The sequence below is a fragment of the Capra hircus genome, chromosome 11 (assembly GCF_001704415.2).
Source record: "Capra hircus breed San Clemente chromosome 11, ASM170441v1, whole genome shotgun sequence".
Classification (NCBI taxonomy): Eukaryota; Metazoa; Chordata; class Mammalia; order Artiodactyla; family Bovidae; genus Capra; species Capra hircus.
Window position 1 is genome coordinate 66,715,053 of NC_030818.1, and position 14,645 is coordinate 66,729,697.

The window sequence follows — 14,645 nt, forward strand, 5'->3', positions numbered from 1 at the left end:
CCATTTTAGTGAAAATTAGCAACTTTATCACATTGCATAATTTTCCTTTCTTTTTAGGAGTTGGAATAGTTGAGTTATAGTCTCTTAGCAAGTTTGGTAATCGTGGTGCAATATGTTACCCAAGACTGTGAATTGCATCTCTAAGGTTCATTTACTATTTGTTGTATCTGAATGGTATCTAGGGCTTCCCAGGTAGTGCTAGTGGTAAAGAATTCACCTGCCAATGCAGGTGATGCCAGAGATGCGGGTTCAATCCCCGGGTCGGGAAGATCCCCTGGAGAAGGAAATGGCAACCCACTCCAGTATTCTTGCCTGGGAAATTCCATGGACGAAGGAGCCTAGCGGGTTGCAGAGTCAGACATGAGTGAGCACGCATGAATTCAAGAGATGGTCTCAAATACTTCTTCTATCCATCTACCAACTTTCTCAAGTACTTCTGGCAGAAGCAAAGTGCTGTTCCCTTTCCTGCAGTCCAGGTAGAAAGTACAGATGGTAAATGACAGTGCAGGAACGTGGACCTTGATTTATCTGATTTCAAGGCCCATGTTCCATCCAAGACTCAGTGAAGCCTGGCTCGTACCTAAACCCTGGTAAGAACAGAGATAATGGATGACTGTGATAGCCCCTGTTTGTTGAGAGCTGCCAGGTTCCATCATAAGCACTTTAGGTTCTGCAGCACTTCAAAGTTTCAAAGTGGTTGTTTTAAGTTGCTTGGTTTGGGTGATTTGTATGTAGCAATCGATAATTAAAATGATTAATGTTTAATTTGAACCACCCCAGAGAGAAGGGGTGGTTCATGGAGACTGGTATACTCATGATTCTGTGTGCGTTCGTTTTCCTTTTAAATTTGTAAATGGAAATAATTTTATTCTTCAGTCTCGCATGGTTGACTAATATGAGCCCTCTTAAGAGATGGATCAGCTATTATTTGGCCACAAAATCAGGTTGCTGAGAACTGTAGCTGAGTGGTTGTGAACATAGGGAGTTCCAGCCTTCAGGCCATTTTTCCATGATGCACCTGCTGCTCCACACAAAACTCCTCAACATGGGAATAACAGTAGGAGTTCCGAGCAGCCTAACTCTCATGAAACCTCGAAATGGCAGAGCCCCATGACTCATCTCTTCTCTGTTTTAAGTTTTAATGGATGTTGAATGAGACTGAGGCAGTTGTGGTTAAGGAAACTGAATATTTATTAGTGTGTTAATTATTGATTATTGTATAAAAATTATCCAAAACAATGAACACTTATTATTTCTCCGTTTGTATGGGTCAGAAATCTAGGCGTGTCTGAGCTGGGAGCCTCTGGGTTAGGACCTCTCACAAGACTGCCACCAAAGTGGCCGATGTGGTTGTGTTTATCTCAAGGCTCAGCTGGGAGAGTCCACTTCCAAGCTCACTCACATGGAGTGTCAGGCCTTATGTCTTCACTGGCCATTGGCCAGAAGCATCAGTTTCTTGCTCCATGAACCCTTGCCCCAAAAGGCAGCTCATATCATTGCAGCTTCCTGGCTCTGGATCAATTGAGGGAGCAAGAGAATGTGCCCAATACAGAGTCACAGTCTTTTAAAACCTGATCTCAGAAGTAATGTCATCACTTTTGCTATGTTATATTTATTAGAAGTGAGGCATTAGGACTAGCCTGCTTAAGCAGAAGGGGTTACATGTGGCATGAATACTAGGAAGCAGGGGTCACTGGAGGTCACTTTAGAAGCTTCCTTCCACAGCCCTCCTTGTTCTTTTTGAGAGTTGTCATGGCTGTCCTTGCAGATGAACTTTAGAATCAGTTTGTCAAATTTAGTAAGGAATTCTATTCTGATTTTTAGTGGAAATGCACAAAATTTATAATTCAATGGGGTGATGCATATTTACAACCCCCTCAAGAAGGAAATGGCAATTCACTCCAATATTCTTGCGTGAAGAACCCCATGGAACCTTGCAGGCTACAGTCCATGAGGTCCCTAAGAGTCAGGCGTGACTAAGTGACTGGACAGCAGCAGCAGCATATTTACAAAATTCAGTCTCATCCATGAACATACCAGTCCCTCCATCTATTTGGTTCTTCAATATGCTTTAGTATTATACCTTTTAAAATAATGCCTTGCATATATATTTCTTATCACTTTTATTTCTAAATACTTCATAATTATTATTGCCTTTGTGAAGGGAACATATATATTTTCTAATTGGTTATGGCTATTGCTATGAATAAGAAAACAATCCAAATTTTCTGTGCTGGCCTTTTATCAGACCAATTGAGTGGAGAGCCTTATTAGTTTTAGCATTTTTTTTTTAACACATTCTGAGAGATTTTCTGGTTTGACCATGATACCATCTGCAAACTATGGCAGCTTTGTTTATTCCTTTCCAATGTTGGCACTTCACTTATTTTTCTTGTTGCATTAAGTGTTGAATGATGGGAACTTGTAGCCAGATTCCTTACCTTGTTCCTGATTTTAACGGGATTGCTTCTAAGGTTTCACCATGAGGTATGGGACTCGCTGCCATTATAGATTAAAAAGATCATAGACTTAGAACTTTACAAAGCTTTTGTGCTTTGTATAAATAATTGTATAGAGAAAGAAATGAGGGGAACACAGTAATTTAGTCTTTTTCACATAAAAATCAATGGGTCTTTTTTACAATATTAGCATGACCTAAGAGCTGCTCAAGGCTGTGCACCCTAGAGCCCATGCTCCACAACAAGAGAAGCCACGCATTGAGAAGCCTTCACTCTGCAACTAGAGAGAAGCCCCCACTTGCTGCAGCTAGAGAGAGCCTGCATGCAGCAATGAAGACCCAGGGAAGCCAAAAAAAAATTTGCATTATTTTAAGCAAGGAGGAAAGGGGTCTCATGACATCAAATTGAGGGAGATAAGACCGAAGACACTCAAAAAGGAAGACTAAAGTGGTACTTATGTCATAATCTAGAAACTCCAAGGTCCACTTAAAAAAAGTCTTTGATAACATACACATTATTTGTCTGGAAAAATATTTGAGAAAGCACCCTGGCATCTTTTCAAGGAGAAGGCTTAGAATTTTACGCAGTTTTGTTTGTAAAGCACTGAATATCTATAAAGAGATCATGAAGTTGGTCTAGAGGAATAAAATACTAAATAATTCAACTCTTGTGACCTCATGGATTGTTGCCCGCCAGGCTCCTCTTCCGCGGGATTTCCCAGGCAAGAATACTGGAGTGGATTGTCATTTCCTTCTCCAGGGGATCTTCCTAACCCAGGGATTGAACCTGCGCTTCCTGTATTGCAGGCAGATTCTTTACCAGTGAGCCCCCAGGAAAGCCCAAATAATTCTTTGCTGAGAGTTTAAGATCTGCAATATGTTATGTGAAGTTTTATTGATAGTGAGTCTGTTTTTTTCTGTATGATAGGTTTCTAGTTAAGTTTACTTTTATTCAGCTTATGAAGAATTTTTAAAAGAAAAAATGTTTTTTAATTTATCAAATTCTTTAGCATCTAGTATGTTTCTTCACCATTTGCTGCTTCATGTAATGAATTACATAGTAGATTTCTAATGCTGAACCACGCTTGTAACCATGGAATATATCCTGGTTGTGATTCTTCTACTGTATCCAGTTTTACTAATATTTATCGTAAGTTTTTGATCTTTGTTCATAAGAAGGGTGGGTAAATATTTTGGGGGGATTTCCATCATCTGTTACTCACCCTTCAGTAGACTTTTTACATAAATCTGACTTTGTAAACTTTCATACGAAGAAAGTATATAATCTGTAATTATTGTGATTTTTACCTTTTGAGTCAATTTTTGTAATTTCTAAAAAATGATTCATCTTATCAAGTTTATAAAACTTTACTGTCATATTTTTAAAAATCCTGTACAACCGTATTTACTTCTTTTTTTGATTGCTAAAGCTATCCTCTGTCACTGATCTGTTTATTTTCTTCAGAAATTTTGTGCCTTTGAAACTTTGCCTTGGTAATGGTAAATGAGGTTTGTAGGTGATTCGAATGTGTATGATTGTTGCTTGCTTTCCTAGCGTTCACTGTTAATTCCTTTGTTCTGTTTGCTCTAGCTGCCTCCTCAGTTCACTGACCACTGAAAAAGCATAACCAAATAGGAAACATGTTCTAAAATCCAGCCAGACACCTGGATTCTAAGCCTGGTTCCAAAATTTGCAAAGTTTGTAAGCCTAAAGCTCAACCACATACCATGTCATGAACAACCCACTCCTCTCAAAATGAGAATTATTATAATAAGGGCCAGTGGCCCTAGGTGTGTGTGCGGGGGGGGGGGGGGGGCGGTAAGCCATAGCTCTGTTTAGTCTCTAGTCTTCCCCTCATTCAAGCAATGTAACTATAAAAAAGCACTGTTATGGTTGAACTGTGTCCCCCACCTCGACTGATATTGAAGCCGTAATTCCCAGTACCACAGAATATCACAGACTTGGAAATAGGGATACTGCAGATGTATTTAGTTAAGATGAAGTTATACTGGAGTAGAGTGGTGGACCCTTAATCCAATATGACTGGTGTCTTTAAAAAAAAATTCATGCTTATGAAAACATCTGGGCACAGGAGAATGCCATGAGAAGATGAAGAGAGAAATAGGGTGATGGTTCTACAATATTACAGATTGCCAGCAAACCACCACAAATAGAGGGAAACACACAACAGAATCTTCCTCATAGCTCTTAGCAGGACCAACTTTGCACCTTGATCTCAGACTTTGATCTTCCAAAACTGTGAGACAATCAATTTCTGTTTTTTAAGCCACTGAGTTCGTGATGCTTTGTTACTGCAGCATAGAAAACTGGCCCTAGGTGGGCTCTCAGGGATTAATTCTAGATACCCCAGCATTTCATGCTGTTCATCTTTGTGAACCATTACAGACTGTATTAGTCAGCGTTTGCAGCAATAATGGAGCATTACTAAATACCTCAAAGCTTAGTAGCTCAAATCCCAAACAGTTATTTTTCACTTGTGGGTCTGTGGCTGTGGCATTGCTTGATGCTGCTGGGCTGTGCTGGACTCGACAGCATGTGGGAAAGATCTAGATTTCTCTGTCCTCTCGTTTTGGGACCAAGACTGAAGGAGCAGCCACTTTTTAGACATGTTATTTGCAGGTGGAAGATAGGAGTTCAGAAGGCCAAATCAAACCATGCAAGTGGTCATAATATGTTCATGCACATTCTATTGGCCAAAGCAAGTCCTAAGACCATGCCCAAAGTCAACCCAGGAGGCGCGGGGCTTGTAGCTAATGGAGTTAGCAAAGTATACTCTACCTAGACAAGTATGAACAAATAATTAGTAACAAATAATACTGTCTAGCGGAGAAGGCAATGGCACCCCACTCCAGTACTCTTGCCTGGAAAATCCTATGGACGGAGGAGCCTGGAAGGCTGCAGTCCATGGGGTTGCTGAGGGTCGGACACAACTGAGTGACTTCACTTTCACTTTTCACTTTCATGCATTGGAGAAGGAAATGGCAACCCACTCCAGTGTTCTTGCCTGGAGAATCCCAGGGACGGGGGAGCCTTCTGGGATGCCGTCTCTGGGGTCACACAGTCGGACACGACTGAAGTGACTTAGCAGCAGTACTGTCTAGTGCACAGTCAGGCTTAAAATAAGCTTGTTGGTTTGTTTCAGAAGATGTCTATATATCCACATCTATATATACAGTCATATTTGTATTAATCCGTAGAAGTTCTCTGAGCCATCACTTTGTTTGATTGTCCTGAAATGCCCTCCCCACCTCCATTTCCTTATTTCTCCTTTCAAAATTTGCATTATTTGGCATGGGGCTTTGCATACGTCAAGCAATCAATAAATGCTTGTTAAATTTATTGTTGAATTTAACCTTTTCTTCTTGATGTGACTTGTAAAAAAAAAGCAGCCTTTCAAAAAGCAGGCATTCATAAAAAATGACTGAATTGAACTGAGGACAGGAAAAAGAACTCTTTAAATACAGCTGTTGATGGAGACCCAGACAACCTTGTCTGAGTCAAGGATTATAAACAAGAAAGCAGAATACCACCCTACTGAGATTTTCTGATGTCTTTAAGAGCTAATAAGGTAACCCCAATTAATTAAAATATACTGTTTGTTCAATACTTCTCCTTTGAGCTTTATTCATTCTCTCACTCTTTTTATTTGGTGTCTTTTCTAAAAATTACAAGGAAATATAAATAAACTTTTTTCTCTTACTAACCAGATCTTCCAGTGGGTAAATTCCAGGCATGCGTATAAAGAAAATGCTCCTCTGGTGATTCTGTTGCACAACAGGTAATAAAAATCATGCTTCGAGAGGTAACAGAATGAAACCCCAGGAAGCCTATTATTCTACTCCCTACCCCTGAACTTGAGAGTTGGGAGGCCATATTCAGTCCTGTTTTCCAAATCAGTATTTCATTTGCCTCACAAGAATGGGAAGGACATACATTTGAAGTTCTGGAAGCATGAGGTTGAATTCTGGCTCTGCCATTTACTGCCTGTGTGACTTTTTTTTTTTTCATTGTGAAAAGGAACTAATAAGTGGACTTAGCTCATAAAACTGTGAGGAGTAAGTGAGTAATGTGTATACATACAGTGTTGGCACATAACAGGTGCTCAATGGACACTTGCTCCTTCCTTAGCAAACCTTGGCATCTGGCTCCAGAGGTGACCAGATCAGGAAGGAAGAGAACATTGTAGAAAAACCTGGATTCTCCCCTTGAGAGTCAGTCCCCTCCATTTCCAGAAATGTGCCTCAGGTAAAAACACTGTGTGTAGGTAAAATATTGACTTTGAATGCTGTTGTTTTTTTGTTTGTTTTGGTTTGCTTTTATTTTTTAATCTAAAAATTCTATGGGGGAGGGGGTATGAAACTGAAGGAATAAAGGACTACAGGGGATTTTAAATGATCTACTAATTTTGCTGAAGCTTTTGCCTGCTGATTACTCAAATTACTGGCTTGTGAACTGTAGCTCAATCCTTCCTGCAAAGGTTCCATGATGCTGGCCTTTTGTGCCCCATGAAAATGCTGGTCCGCTGGCCATGCCCTCTTTCATGCCTGTTCAAATCTGCTGCTGAGCTACTCTATTGAATCTTTCATTCCAGTTACTGTGCTTTTCAAGTCCAGAATATTCTGTATTTGAAGAGATACATTCTCTTTAGTTTCTTTTGTTCTTTCTCTACTGTTCCCTTTAGTTCTTTGAATATATTTTAAACAGCTGATTTAAAATCTTTGTCTAGTAAGTCCAACATCTGGACTTCCTCAGGTATAGTTTCTATTGATGATTTTATATATCACTGGGTATTATTTCTTCATATCCTTTGTAATACTTTATTGAAAACTGCACTTTTTGAATATTACATGGGCAACTCTGGAAACCAAATTCTCCTCTTTCCTTAGGATTTGTTGTTGTTATTGCTTGCTGTACTTTTGGTCTTTTTAGTGGCTTTTCTGAACGAATTCTGTAAAGTCTGTATTCTTCATTGTGTATGAGTACTGATGTTTCTGGTCTGTTCATTTATTGATTACCTAATGATTTGGGCAGAGATTTTCTTAAACACCTGGAACCATAAATTCTTACAGCTTTTGCCAAAGCTTCCAAAACTGTGACACAATCAATTTGTTTTTTAAGCATCAGTTCGTGATGCTTTGTTACTGCAGCATAGAAAACTGGCCCTAGGTGGGCTCTCAGGGATTATTTCTAGATACCCCAGCATTTCATGCTGTTCGTCTTTGTGAACCATTACAGACTGTATTAGTCAGCGTTTGCAGCAATAATGGAGCATTACTAAATACCTCAAAGCTTAGTAGCTCAAATCCCAAACAGTTATTTTTCACTTGTGGGTCTGTGGCTGTGGCATTGCTTGATGCTGCTGGGCTGTGCTGGACTTGACAGCATGTGGGAAAGATCTAGATTTCTCTGTCCTCTCGTTTTGGGACCAAGACTGAAGGAGCAGCCACTTTTTAGACATGTTATTTTCAGGTGGAAGATAGGAGTTCAGAGGCATACTTTCAACCTGTCTGGAAGTTTACAACTCTGTCCTTTGAGGCTTAATGTGCTTTGAGGATGTGCTTTGAGGCATACCTTCAACATCCTGTCTGGAAGTTTACAACTCTGTCCTAGGTTTCACCTTTGCTTGTGCAGAATCTCAAAGTCTGCTAGAAACAAGAGCTAGGGCCTTCTTGGGTCTCTCTTGAACAGGTACACAGCTCTGGGTATGTATGTGGCCTTCTATACTCCCAGAAATATTTAGGAACTTTGCAAAGTTCTTTCTTCCTTACTCTTTCTTTTCAAGTGTTGAGTTGAGTCTGTTGTTTGCTGAACTTATATCCATTGCCTCAGGCAGCAGTGGCTAAAATATTTCCCTATAATTATTTTTGACAAATGTTCCCTGGGTATTGGCTGTAGTACTAGGTGAGTTTTAAGTCAAGTGAGGTGAAGATAGCCTTCCAAGCAATCTTCCAAGGAGGCACTAGTTGGTGAAATAATGACAATTCTTTGTGAATGGGGTTTGTTCTGCTCCCTCTGGTACTGAGAATGTGGACTGTTATTTTCAAGGCTGCTACTGAGCTAGTTAGTGGGTAAAGGATTGGGCTAGGGTAAGTTAAAACACCACAAAGCTCACCATTCTAACATAGAATGTTAACTGTTTTTCTTAAATAAGTGCTCCCTATCTTATTGCATGTCTTTAATTAGTTTCCTAATCAAAAGCTAATTCTGATAGTTTAGGACATTTTTTTTTTATTGCTTTCCTGGAAGGACATACTTTTGGAGTTACTTACTCTCATTTTGGTGATATGCTTTCTGACCTTGAATAACCATACCAATAGTAAACATTTGGAGATGTTTTTCAGTATGTCAGGCAACGTCATATCCATTTTCTCATTTCAGCCTTATAACAGAATTTGAAATTGAGAAGTAAATATGCCTTTTATAGCTGAGGATTTTTAGGTATCTTCCAGGCAGCTGCTCTATCTTCTGTGTCTTCCCAACTCACCTGTCGTATCATTAACATTGTAAGTAATATTTTCATAGGTAGGCCATGAACTGCAAGACAGAATACATAATTATATTTGTACTATTAACATAATTCTTAGATCAAAGTACCTGTCTTTGGAATTTAAAAAAATGAACAATGAATAAAGCTTAACACGTGGGACCTCTTTCCTGATGAATGATTTCATAGAATCCTACAATGTTAGGTCCTCAGGGGCTACATAGGGAGGGAAAGGAAGGTGTAGGACTTAGCTTCCTTCCCTAATGTTTCAAACAAAACCAATTCCATATTAGTTTTTCCCCACCGTGTTCATTTAACAAATATTAACTGAGCTTCTATTCTGCAGCAGGCCTTGTACTAGCAGCTAAGAACTTAGAAATTAAGACAAACTCCTTGCCATGAAATTTACTTTTCATGGGACAAAGAATGAGTCTATAATTTCTATAATTAAAGGGAAAAAAAAAAGCAAAACAAGGCAGGATAAGGTAGGGTACTAGAAGACACAGAATTATTTTTAGATAGCATTAGATAGTATTACCAGAGATGTCTTTTATGAGGTGGCATTTGAGCAAATATATGAAGGGAATGAAGGATCGGGCCATCTGAGAATGTAGGGGCAGTGTTGCAGGCAGCACTGTGCTGCAGAGCAAGGGCCGAGACCCTGAGGTGGAAGAGAGTTTAGCATGAGAAGGCAGGTGTGGGCTGAGCAGGCGCAAAGAGCCGTGTATGAGAGGTGAGAGCAGCCAGGACAGCTCGTGGGCTGCCATGGTAGATTTCTTCTGAATAAATAATTCTATAGATAAAGAAAAGGCTTAAAATGCAAAATTTTATATTATAATTTGTGATCATTTATGTACTTACTTGCTCCCTTTTTTGACCTTTTTAAAAAAATTGAACTATAGTTAATTTACAGTGTTTTGTTAGTTTCAGATGTATAGCAAAGTGATTCAGATATATATATAGATCTTAAATATATATATTTCCTATATATGTATATTGTTTTTCAAGTTCTTTCCCATTATGAGTTATCATAAGATATTGAATATAGTTCCCTGTGCTATATACATCAGGTCTTTGATGTTTATCTTTTTATTTATATATAGTAGAATGTATATGTTAATCCCAAACTCCTAATTTATCTCTCCACCCGACACCCTATACTCTCTTCCATCTTTTCCTTTATTTTCTTCTCTTCCTTCATTCCTTCTTTTTCTTATATTTCTTATTTTTCTTTCTTTCTTTGTGTTACCCATCAGCAAAGAAATCTGGACTATGTTTTCTTTACCTGTGATAAACTTACTACATTTGTGTGTGCATGCGTGTGTGTGTGTGTGTGTGTCGTGTCCAACTCTTTGTGACCCCATGGACTGTAGCCCACCAGGCTTCCCTATCCATAGAATTGTCCAGGCAAGAATACTGGAGTGGCCATGCCCTCCTCCAGAGGATCTTCCTGACCTAGGGATCGAACCCGGGTCACCTACATTGTAGGTAGATTCTTTACTGTCTGAGCCACCAGGGAAGTCCCACCGGGCACATGAAAGGTACTCAAGAGATATTTTTGAATGAGTGAGAAAATTGAGACCTGTAAGGTAAAGTAGCACTTTCAAGGTCGTACCGCTAGTTAGGGGCAGAGTTAGAGCCAGACCTACATTTAGTTCAGTTTCCGCTCTTCTGCACATTACTACCATGGAGTCAAAAACAGCCAAAGAATTTTGCAATTAGCGTGGCTTATTGTTTCCTGTTACTGCATCCAAGTATAGTCTAATTGCACACTCACACTGCTAAGTCATTAGCAGAAGAGTACTTGTTGAAAGAGTGAGCTGTCTATTGAGAAGTGTAACAGAGTACTTGTTCATTGAGTCAGGTGAAAGCTTTCATGCTGCCAGTCAGTGTCAAAGACATAACGTGTTGTAAAGAACCAAAGGGTATGTTTTGGAAGGTAATGTGGTGGAGGGCCTGGACCACTGGTACAGTGTCCAGTCAGAGAAGGGTGACTTAGCTGCAAATCTTCTTTAATGAGGAGAAGAGAGAGAAAGGGAAAATAGCATCAAAAATTGTCAAAGTAGAAAATGCCACATTTACTGCTTTGCAGATAAGGAGCCAGAGGGCAGACAGACTCAGAACATACATCATTAAAATGACCCGAAATGCTTTTTGGAGAGCAATAATGTGATTGGCCAAGGCTTGAAGGATCTCTTTCAGTGCCAGGGCAGAAGGTCTTCAGTGTCTCCACAAGATATGCAGCCAATTCAGGCAGACCCAGAGCCTGAAATGGATCTGGAAAGCAAGAATGCATGTGCTGAGACTGATGGTGTCTCCACCATCCTCGCAGCATTGAATAAGTCCCACAGCAGATCCAACTGCCACCCAAGGCAAAGGAAGAGGTGAATTTTCACAGTAGATGGAGCAAGACAGAGACCCCAAGGGGAAGTCACCAAATCAATAGGTATCTGGCCAGAAGATGGCAGTTGTTATAGTCAGGCCAGCCCAGGTCTCTGTCTATGACTGATGGTTCTACCAGCTCAGCAATGACAGAAACAGCTTGTGTTACTGCTGCCTTTCAACCAAGAGTGATTGGAGTAGTTGGAAGTAAGTAGCCTTGCCCAGACTTCCACTAGCCCTAATGGCAACATCCAGTGGACTCCGTGGATAAACTGCCAGACACTCAGTGCACAAAAGCTGCTGCCACTCACCCATGACAGAAGGTTCTGGAGTTTACATAACAGACTGAGGTTGTACAAATATCCTAGAGGACAACACTGATGAGTAGTTGAAGCTTTCCAGCAGTGCAGATGAGAAGCAGACTGCCCACATCAAGCAGGTCTTTGAAGAACCAGAAATCTACTCAAATCGTCTTCCAGCTACAGAAGTTTTGTACCACTGGAAGTTTTGGGAGGTCGAGCAGGGTAGGATCCCATGGCCACCACAGGACATCTTCAGGGACATGCACGGGGGTCTGAAGGATGTGGAAGTGAGGTGGATGGCTTCAGTGAGAGTGTGGTCGACTTGGCAAATGTGTGCTCTCCAGCTTCTCCCAGCAGCCACTCAGAGATGGGGGCCATGATCTCAAAGCCCAGGAAGATCATCTAATTAGTTGGAACAAATTTGGCAGGACAAATTTCTCAAACTCGATGCCACAAGAAATCATGTCATTTTAGAACTTGAATGGACCTGGGAGATTCTTAGAGATTATGACAAAGCAGAATCCCAGAGAAGGTGGGCAAGCTCTACAACACCACCCAGACAAGAACAAAGTAGAAATTTGAACTGCTGTACAAACTACTGTACTAACTCCAGCATGTTAGTCTTCTGGCCAGGTGGTGTTAGTGGTACAGAACCGGCCTGCCAATGCAGGAGAAATAAGAGACTCTGGTTCAGTCCCTGGTGTTGGGAAGATTTCCTGGAGGAGGAAATGGCAACCCACTCCAGTATCTTTGCTTGGAGAATCCCATGGACAGAGGAGCCTAATGGGCTACAGTCCATGGGATCACAAAGAGTCAGACATGATTGAAGCAACTTAGCGCACAGGCACTAGTCCTGGAGCCCCTTTACCCAAATGAATGTAGGATGGAGGAATACAAACTTGGATGCAGATGACCAACTGGCATGCTGAGTTGATAAAGCCAACTTTTAAGGACCAAGGATTGATCCAGTAGACAGACTCTGGGCCACAGCTAGCATTTCATTTGCATAAAGTCACCCCTTCCTCTGGGTGGACTCGGGCCACAGGAAAGCCATTAGCTTGGCATGAGGTGTGTGGACAGGGCTTCAGTCTGTGTGCTTTCTTGTCCAGCTACTTTGTGTAGGATACACCTTAACAGTCTCACTTGGCAGGTTGGAGAAAAGTTGTAGGGAAGTCCTTGATCTGGAAGGATGGTGCAGGAAGTCAACAGTGTCTGGGGTCTGAGGAAGGGTGAGTCTACACCCCACACACCTTTCCCGATAACTGGCAAGTTACTAAAATTCTATTACAGAGGGTCAATCATGAGGCTTGTGGCTTTACCTCCATAATGCATTGAAAAGATCCTTTATAAAACAGCTGTGTTGGAGAAGGTGATGTGTGCAAGCTCAGTTTGTAATAGTGAAAAATGGGAAACGACATAAATATCTATCAGTAAAAGATTAGATAAAGAAATTGTGGTATATCCATTCATTGCAACACAATACAGCAGCTAAAAAGGATGGAGTAAATCTATTATATACACAATGGCATGGAAAGGATCACATTGATAAGTGAATAAAGCAAATTGAAGAACAGAACACAAGATAAATTATCATCTTATAGAAGTATATATGTGTAAATTCCCTGATGTGTCCACATCATTAGACTGGAGTCCAAAGTGAGGTCTAGTCCTTTTACAATTCAGAGTAAATGTCAGTGAGCCTGTATGTCAGTCCTTTATGAGAATTTCCTTCTTGTCATTCCCTCCAGGAACAAGTCCAGGACTCCCCAGGATACTTTTGTATCCAAAGCCCTGTTCTTTGTGTTCCTGTCCAGCTACTGGAGTCAGAACTCAGATGTGCCCCCTAGAGGCTGGAGGACCCCACACCGGACCCGACCTGGTTCCTCCAGGGTGTGGAGCTGAGTTCTGTGACTGTCACTGCTTAATCCATGAAACTCAGAGACTCTCACCAGGAGCCTCTCTTCCTCACTGTTGCCTCCAGTACCAGAATGCATCTCTCCCTTATATTGGGTGCCTAGGGTCAGTTCTAGTCGCTGTCTTGGCTAGAGGTGGCACTGAGGCCTGCTGCCTAGAACCTGGGGCTCCAACACACCACGAAGCCTTTGCTCAGTCATTTCCTTCATCATCAGAGGAAAGTGGAGGAACCACATAACCATCTTGTCTCTCTAAGACCAGGGCAGTTCACTTCTACCACTGGACCTTACCTATGGCCCCTCCATGCCTCTGGCCACATGCTTCAAGCTCTGTCCTCCTGCATGTCCGAGGCTCACCAATTTCCTGCCTGAGTAAAACTGATATGCAGAGTAGCTGCATTCCTGTCTTTTCTTCACGGCTTCCAGGAGACAGTCTCTCCAGGGAAAATAGTCTGAGCTTGGAATTCTACCAAAGTGCAGATTGCGCAGTCTTCTACCTGGTTTCTTTATTAAAAAAGCATATACAGAGAGTCTTAACAAACCATGTTCACCATAGAATGTTAGACTAATGCTATGGCCCTTAGGTGGGTTTTTTTTTTTTTTTTTTGGTAGCACCCTGTGGCAAGCAGGATTTAAGTTCCCTGAAAAGGGATTGAACCTGTGGCCCCAGCAGTAGAAATGCAGAGTCCTAACCACTGAACCACCAGGGAATTCCCATGAGGTGTGTGTTTTGAACATTTGTGACTTTATAGTCTACTGTCTACTTGTATTTTAAAATACATTGACATATGCTAGCATTACATTAATAAATTCCATATAAAATGATTTTAAGACACTCTGCTCTTAGTAAAACACCTACACCAAACTGCTAATAATGGGATTAAGGATAAAGGTAAGTGTGAGAAGTTGCATTTTCTATACTTAATATGGTTTGAGATTTTGTTTTACAACAACAAATGTTGCTTTTGTGATCACAGACAAAACTTAAAGACCCTGAAAATACACACTTTATGTACTATGCCCAATTAAACACCATATATGTGTGTTCTTGAGAACACACATTTCTTTGTTCTTGAGAACAGTA

The 14,645-nt window shown here is 40.8% G+C and overlaps 1 non-coding gene across 1 annotated transcript; it reads right to left on the minus strand.

Moving 5' to 3' along the window:
• TRNAR-UCU lies at positions 14,199-14,271 on the minus strand. Its single transcript has one exon. It is a non-coding gene; the product is annotated as a tRNA-Arg (tRNA).